The sequence below is a fragment of the Rhipicephalus microplus genome, chromosome 8 (genome assembly GCF_043290135.1).
Source record: "Rhipicephalus microplus isolate Deutch F79 chromosome 8, USDA_Rmic, whole genome shotgun sequence".
NCBI lineage: Eukaryota > Metazoa > Arthropoda > Arachnida > Ixodida > Ixodidae > Rhipicephalus > Rhipicephalus microplus.
Window position 1 is genome coordinate 89,701,803 of NC_134707.1, and position 9,359 is coordinate 89,711,161.

Genomic DNA, 9,359 nt, shown 5'->3' on the forward strand with positions numbered 1-9,359 from the left:
GCCATGATGGGCTATGCGCGAGAGTACAAAGGCTAAAGACGCAGTGTTTCCAGTGCATTTTCGAGTGTGTGCGCCAATTTGCACAGCCCGAGGAAGGCTATGGCGGCGCCCAGAGAGGCGTTTATGAAAAGGTGAATATTGGACCCTTCATGATGCGCTTACGGCCGTTTTGCTAGCTCCACATACACCAAACTCGGTGTTACGAGACGTTGTTGGATGACGAAATATATGACTGGTGCAAGCATGATAATCCTGACACGTGTGTCATGTAAGAACATAATAGCATACCACACTCACAGCATGCTCGCGGCGGTTTCGCTAGCTCCAGATATACTAAATTTGACATGCCTTGGCGTGAATAGATGACGAAGGTAAACGACACATCCATACATGATAATCATGACCCGAAAGTTGTGTACGGCATCATTTACCACCTCCTCGTAATGTTGTGCTGATTTTAAAGTTGCACATCAACCTTTCTCATTTGTGCCTCACCTATAATCGATTCCCACTGTATGTGGGATCTGCCAATTTTTTCGTTCTTGTTAACATTTTGTTATGTCTTATGCTTTCAATGAGGAGCGGTAAAATGTCTGTTTTTACCGCTGTATTGCACTTTTATCTTGTTTTCTCTTATTAACACTTGCTTGATAACATTTTCTTTTTTGTTTACAGATGTTTCGCTTTCGAAATTTGCAGTAGACACCTGGTAGCGGATTGTGGATAGGGGGTCATTGTGTGGTTATACATTGTGGTCGGTGCTGCTCCCAGTACATTGTAATAAGAATTTATTTTGCAACAAAAACTGTAACGTAAGAATTCTTAAAATTTTCTGCCCACAATAATTGCTTGCCTTAGGTTCGTAATATTTAGAAATATCATATTACGCTTTATAAACTATACATGAATATATCACATTTTAAGTAATATTCGCACTAAATTTCATGCTAATCTAGTCATCAAAAATGCCAAAAAAACGTGATGCCTAAACTCAAGAATGAAGATCTCGAGAAAACCGAGTTTGAAGGTATAAGTGAAAGCTCGTCCAGGTGACAACAATTTGTCTTTCAAAATGATTTCTTTCACTGTTAGAGTTTGACAATCATTGTTATTTTGAGCACGTGGATTCGTCGAGTGAAACAGAATGACAACGAGCCGGTGACTATTTCCAAGGGACTGTAAACAATGAGCCCTTCTTAGATTTTAGTAGCCACCTTGTACTCTCTGAAAGCAACTTCAACTAATGTCGAGTTTGTAATCTTTTGATTTTTGTTATGAAATTAGAAAAAACTCAGCTTATAAATTAAATAACAACAGAACATATGTATTTCAAAAAATACTTTTTTCTTGCATCTCTCTTTAATCGACAGTCGGCTCCGGCATGCCTACCCCTATGATCACTATGCTAGGCGTCAACCTCTAGAAACATTTCTTCAATCGTTCGCCTGTGCGAGAAATAAATCTACAAATTTCCTCTTTGCCTCTTCGTTGTGTTGCGTAATGTTACGTTTAGCTGCGTTCATTTCTGCGTACACTAAGTATATTGATATGTTAAGCTTCCTGGATATCTGGTTAGGAAAATATAGGATCTGTCGTAAAAGACTCATTTTTTAACCCGAGAATATGGGAACAGAGCATGTTACGAACTCATGCCTTACCTTCACATATAATTCACGTCATCGTTGAAAGTGTAAACGGTTCATTCAATATTGATGCACATTCAATATTGATGACTGGCATAGTTAAAGAACATACGGCCATCACGAGGCTGAAGCCTGGAAGCTTACTGGTGTAGCTGCGCGTGCGAAAGCACCATGGCCCAGCAAAATGAACAATAATGGAACTCTCTATTTATTTGTCTTTTAGTGTAGTGCAAAGCGCTGGTATACTTAGAATGACGCACATACTAGTGAATCCTCAAGCTCTACTACTCAACTCGAATTCATCTGAACTAACTGAAACTTGCGGCAAGTTTCGTATCAACCAAGCGCCACGCGGTGCTCGACGCCGCTTGCTTGACCATGCAGCGCAGCGCCATACTTTTAAGGATGCGACGCAAATAACTTGAAGGTCAATGGAGGGGCCTTCTAAAGGCATTTTATGCCTGAAAATTTGACGCTGCTTCTTTCGTGGGGCTTTTTGAGTAAGTTATTATCACGGTAAATATTGGAAGGAAAAGCGAGACTGCAAGTACAATATAGGAAGGCTGCCAAAAGGCCAAGTAACTGACGAGAGACTCCTACATGCAGTGAGATAACCAATCTCACTAAGTAGTGACATATTGCGTAGCTGTATGGATATATCTAAGGTGAGAGAAGTCATGCTATTATGCTCTGTAGAAAGCGTTGAACTCACTCATAGCGGTGGGAGCCCTGGCTGACACTGTGCTTTGCGAAGAAGCGAAGAGCGACAGCAACGCTGGTCCTGCGCTGGCGAGTCCGAGCCAAATTTGCGTGAAAGCGCATGACACGCGCAATTATTTTGGGTGATGATTGCTCATATTGGTGGCACAGACCTGTTAGCAGGCATAGGCCAAGCTTAAATTAGAAGGTAGCGAAAAACTCTTTAGTAAACGAAAATGTATGCAATAAAATTGGGCTAGGCTTGATACATTTAAACTAGAGTAAGATCCGGCGGTAAAAAAGTGTTGTTCTATTGAGCAGTCAGACCTAAAGAAATAATGAAACAAATAAAGATAGTAATGATTAAAATATTGGTTAGTTGGGTATGAACATTGTCATGATACAGAGGCGTAGAAAAAAAAGAATTCAGTGTTTGCCGTGTGGGGCGAAGAGGAAAACAAAGTGTGCGCGTGGTGCGTGCGGTGGTTCGAGGCAGCGCGTGCGAGGAGTCAGTTCTCGGCTGGACGTCCGGTCCGGGTAACTAGACAACCGCATCTAGGCCCTCTGCCTTTCCTAGACTCCGGCTGGGCGACTGGCCCAGGGACCAGGCTAGCTTCCGCGGTGCTGGCTGCCATTCAGAGTGGCTGTGGGTTTTGGTTGCTGCGACCTGATATTCCTGCTGCCGTTCGGGGAAGCTGGCGCGACCCCGGTGCGCTGCTGAGACGAGCGTGGTGGCGGAGAGCTGCTGCGGAGCTACCAATCAGCTACAGATTGCTGCTGCTGCGGCAGAAGGCCGTGTCATGGCGTGGTCCGACGTAGGTTGAGGACAGCAACGAGCCAGGTGGCGCACAGCCCACGAGCAATCGGTGCTGGCGACCCGCAAGCCACATCAAAACACTGCGAGACTTTTCTAACTAGAGAGACACTGAGTACAGCTATAGACTGCGTGTTTCAACTACTTTAAGTATTACTCGTTCATAGTTACGTTCATTGTAAATATATTCTCGTGTGTGTGTCTGTGCGTTCGTGCTTCGATTCAGTTCTTTGCTAAGTGGTCCGGGGCCCGAAACTGACACTACGTCACAATCTGGCGAGCCTGCCAAGATACCGCTCGTAGAAATGTCGAACGAAGGAAGTTATCGTCTCACGAGTGCACATTCACAAAACTTGTTTTGATGATGGACACAGAAAGATTAGCTGCTGTTGGGGCACAACTAGGATTGAGTGGCGCAGAATTGCGTAAGTGGGTTGAGGCAGAACAGGCGAGGCAAAGAGATGAACGTGCTGCTGAGAGAGAGGCGAGCAGGGAAGCCGACGAGAGAGCGAAGCAAATCCTTGAGCTGAAGCTAAAGCTTCAAGAAGGAGCTCCGAGGGTAGATGCAGCAGCTGACTCTGATTCTATGGCTCAGTCGAGTAGCTCCTCTGCAGTACTGAATCCACAGAAATTGCTTCCACTGTTCGATAAGCGACGTGATGATTTGCACGCTTACTTGCAAAGATTCGAACGTGTGGCAACAAGACAAGGCTGGCCACAAGAGAAATGGGCCTTAGCTGTGAGCGTGTGTTTGAGTGGAGAAGCGTTGACAGTAATTGGCCGAATGACTGCCAGAGATTCTCTAGACTATGAGAAAGTAAAGAAAGCCTTGTTGCAGAGGTTTCGATTCCCTCCGCAAGGGTACATAGAAAAATTTCGCAAGGCACGACCAGAAGGTGGAAAAACCGGGAGACAGCCGTGAGACTCTCAGGGTACTTCGACCACTGGGTTGACATAGCTGATGTGCCCAGAACATTCGATGGCCTTTCAGACCACATGCTCACAGAACAGTTTCTCCGTTGTTGCCAACCAAAACTAACAATATTTTTGAAAGAACGCGAGTGCAAGTCACTCCAACAGCTAGCTGACGCTACTGATCGCTTCATGGAAGCGCAGAATCTGTCAAACCTGGGAAAGGGTACAGTCGACTCCAAAGAATTCAAGAGTCTTGATAATGCTCCCAAGAAACCATCGAGAAGATGCATGCTGTGCAAGCGTCTAGGACATCAAGCACATGAATGTCGGAACTCAGCTAAAGAAGTGACAAAGTGTAGAGTATGTGGTAAAATTGGCCACAAGAGCGACGAGTGCTGTAGCATGAAGGCACAGAAGGAAAAAATTTCCGCATGTGCAGTGAACGAGAACCGTTATGGTTTCCGCTCGAGTGACAACACTAACGGAGGAAACAAAGGAAAGAAACGTGACCCTCCTAATGCAAGTGTAAATGAAAGGATACCAGTATTTCTGGCACAAGGAATGCCAGTTGTTGAAGGCGAAGTGTTGGGTAAACCAGTCAGGGTTCTTCGAGATACGGGCAGTAATACTGCAATTGTCCGAAGAAACCTAGTGCCAAAACAACGGTTGACCGGGAAGAGTAGCAGAGTCTTACTCATTGATGGTTCCGCCATAGAAGTACCAGAGGCCAAGATTTCCGTGAACACCCCATACTTTAAGGGAGCGATAACCGCACTTTGTATGGACAAGCCGCTTTATGATTTGGTGCTTGGTAACCTACCAGGTGTCAGAGATTCTCACAAGCCGGATCATAAGTGGAAGCCTCCTACAGTCGACAAGAGCGACAATGCGACGCGAAACTGCAGCATGGAAGCTGAGGAGTGTCCTCGCTATGTTTCCGCTACGGTTAAACCTCACGAGGGCAAAATAACACCCTTGCCCGTGCCAAAAATAAAATGGTACGACGTAACAAAAGACCAGTTATCAGAAGAGCAACAGAACGACAAAACATTGAAAGCCGTGTTTGGTAAAGTCGGTAAAGATTTCAAGTCACCGAAAGGCCACAGTTACACGTTTCTTAAAAGAGGAGGACTTCTTTACCGACAATACTCAGATTTGGGTGCACGTTAAAGAACCCCCGGTGGACGAAATTTTCGTAGCCCACCACTACAGCGTCTCTCATAATCATATGGTGGTTTTGGGACGTTAAACCCCACATATCAATCACTATCTATCTATCTATCTATCTATCTATCTATCTATCTATCTATCTATCTATCTATCTATCTATCTATCTATCTATCTATCTATCTATCTATCTATCTATCTATCTATCCGCCTACGTCTTTCAGCTCTCCTGACCGTTTCGTTAATGCTATCAAAACGAAATTTGGTATGGCATAATACGACTGTATGACAAGCATATTTGACAAGTCATAACATGACTATCATGCCATGTATGTCATGAATGTCATGATTTATATTTTGAGGTCTTGCTGCTCTTTCGGTGGTTTCGTTCACATGATATGTTGCGAAATTGGCATGGTGTGACATGACTGCATGATGAACACAAGTGACCGACCCTAATGTGGAAATGAAGACATGCATGACATGTAAATCATCACTCATGACTGCGCGTCATGCTCATGGTACGCTCGCGGTCGTTGGGCTAGCTTCACATACACCAAATACGGTGTTACGGGAGGTGAATGGATGACGAACGTGACTTCAAACATGACAATCATGAGACGCGTGTCATGCAACAACATGACTACATGCCACACTCATGATGCGCTCACGGTTGTTTCGCTAGCTTCACATACACCAAATTCGGTATTACGTGACCTGAATGAATGATGAAGGTACGTAACTGTTGCAAACATAATTATCATGAGACGCGTGTCATGTAACAACAGGACTACCTGCCACACCCATGATATGCTCGTGGCCGTTTCGCTAGCTTCACATGTACCAAACTCAGTATTACGTAATGCGAACGGATGGCATATGTAAATGACACGTCCAAACATGATAAATTACGACATGCGTGTCATGTAACGACAAGACTACGCGCCGCACTCATGGTGTGCTTGGGGCCGTTTCGCTAGCTTCACATATGCCAAATTTGGTATTACGTCACGTGAATGGATGGTGAAGGTATATGACCTGTGCAAACATGGTAATCATCAGATGCGTGTCATGTAAAAACGTGACTACGTGCCACACTCAAGGCGCCAAAACACTTCGACGTGACCCGGCACGCGTGCTTGCCGGCGTTCGTTTTGTCGCGTCACGCTGGCCATGCCACACCGGGCGCCGATCTGCCTGGCATATGCTCGCAAACGCACGCCGCGATGCTTTGCTATGACGCATACGCTTTTGAGCGCGCCCGGCGTCCTTCCGTCACGAAGCTAAGCAGACGCAGTGCTGTCTAGGTAACATCGTCGGCGCGAAATGCAGCATGTCGCATTTCGAGCTGGTGGCCATTGGGCCTCGCCGACATACGCTGGTCGCGCCTAGTATCAAACAATAGAGTGCTCGCGTTTTGCTAGCGTAGCGTCGCTGCGCCCAGCGTGGGCACGTGTCAACGTTACGTGCGCTCGCCGCCGTTTCACTAGCTTCACATTTACCAAGTTTGGTATTATGGGACGTGCATTGACGACGAAGGTATGTAACAGGTGCAAACATGATAATCATGATATTCGTGTCGTGTAAAACATTACTACATGATACGTTTATAGCGTGCTCGCGGCCATTTCGCTAGGTGCACATATGCCAAATTCGATATCAGGTGACGTGAATAGAAGACGAAGGTAAAGCACCCGTAGAAACGTAATAATCATGACATTAAAGTCACGTGCGGCATCATTTACTTCCGCCTCATATTGTTGTCCTGTTCTAAAGTTACATATCAAGTTTTCTTATTCGTGCTTCGCATATTAGCGATTCCCACTGTAAGTGGGATCCTCCAACTTTTTTCACCCACCTTAGAACGCGTGCTTGAATTTCAGTTTTGGTGTTTTCTTGTGCTTTAAATACCAGAGATATGAGATAGTTGATGAGTCTTCTTTCAAAAAGGGCTAGGTGAACAAACACGGAGGACAAAAAAAGAAGGCACGACAGCATGTGCTATGTGTAGACACTACGAATAAACTACTCTATTGAGCCATGTATGGTCATTTATTCCGAGTCTGGTTGTGATTGCGTTGTTACGTTGTACCTGTGTTTACCAAAGGCAGAACTATTTTCTTTAACGCAGCTGCACCTGTGCCGCCTTGCTTTTTTTCAGTTCGTAATTGTGTGTGATCTAGGTGAGGATGACATACTTGTTAAATCTTACCCGCGTATTCGCAAACGCTCCTCGTCTCGACCATTCACTCGAAACGCTCCTTGAGTGGCGTTTTTCCAATCACAAACCGCCCTTTACTTGAAACGCTTTCTTAACTTGTGAAAACCTTGAGTGTTTCTTCGAAAATGTCAAGGAAGCGATGGAGCTACCTTGAATCGTTCTTCGAGTGAAGTTTTTGCGTCAACATCGCGTCCATGGAGGAGCCCGTCTCGCTTTGACAGCATTTTCCGATCAATTAGTCTGCCACCGCCACGTTCTTTCGACAGTAACGGTACGCGTTTGCTACAGAGCAGTCTTTCAACGGTTAGGGAACGGCTACTGTGGCACCGGGACAGGCGGGCATGGTGTCAAGAGGAGCGCTAACCAATGCCATGATGCGTTGTGTTCCGTGCATCAGCCAGTGAATTACCTGCCTTCGGGTGTGCGTATACTTGTCGTGCGAGTGCTCCAAGGCTTGCTGCGGACGCCAGTGCTTTCAAGTGTTTAGATGAGGCTCACACACCACATCAGTTCAAGAATGGCGCGAAAGCTTGAGAAGCAAGCGAAAATGAAACGTAATAGCAAACTTGCAATGCGCTGCATTCACCATACTCCTGAGCGGCTTCCTCTCCAGTGCATCTTTGCTACCCTAGCCGAAATATATGGCGAAGTATACCTTCCTTAGATGATCGTCTGTATAAACGAGAAGGTAAGTTCTCCTGTTTTATTTTTTGTTCATTCCCCCCTGCTTAGGTCTAATCACTATTACAGGCAGTTTAGACAAAACAAACCACATTGCGATTGGGCCCACTGAGTGTGCTGTTGCTGCAAATACGCGTCACAAATAGCTTCGATATACAGTAACTATGGAGCTCACAATGCCAATGAACAACCAAACCTAGCTTTAGGGAATCAAGCAGACGTTCGTGCTCTGTGAAACGTGCATGCACACAAGAAAGCATGGAGTATGGTATCAAAACGCAAACATGTGAAATAGAAGTACAGTAGATACATTATGAGGTTGAACTCCTCCCCCTCTCTCGAAGAGATACTGCTGGCAACGCCGCTGCTTCGTGCAATTAGATAATTAAATTACATAACCATATGCCTGGTCAGCTGCCCAAGTGCCTGAGCCAAACATGTGTCAAAATAGTCAAAGCTCAATAACCAACTTATGTTTGTTTGTAACGCAACAAATATTAATGAATTTGTGCACCACGAGAAGTAAAGAAAATACGTCTTTGTTGTCCTAGCTATTACGTTTTCTATTATCATTTCTTGCCTCTTTCGTGCAGGGGCCAGGCTACCAACAGAGGAACACAAGGGAAAGCTCATCTAAAATGTGCAGCATTAGCAATGCATTGCAGAGTTTGCTCAACTGTATACAAAGGGCAAAATCTGCAGTGAATGCGTGAAGCTCCATTGAAAAACCCACGCTATGCTGTCTACTCCCTCGATTATATTTATCATGTCCTACGAGCTCGTGCAAATTGACAGTGTGTCAGCTGTATATGCTTGATTGATGGACATTTTCCACTTGCACTTTTATGTTTGCCACATTGCTCTTCATCAGCCCCATGTAATAAAGGTTAGTTTTAAGATTCGCAATTTCTGCTTTGTTCCTTTATTATTACATAATTATTGTCATGTTTGTCTTTTCAGGATGAGACAGGATCACCAAAACCACTTCTCCGATTCTACAGGAAAGCAGTTCTACAAATATCAAACTTGTTTTACATACAGCAGCACCACTCCCCTTCTACGAAACTGAGATGGCGTGGTTCCAACGAGCAGGCATGCTAATGTTGCAACCATAGCGAATATTTAATTTACAGGGTTCTGGCCACATGTATCTGCGATGACTGCAGTACTCTAGAGCATTTTGACCAATTTGTTGCACTCTCCTACCTAAATCATCTGA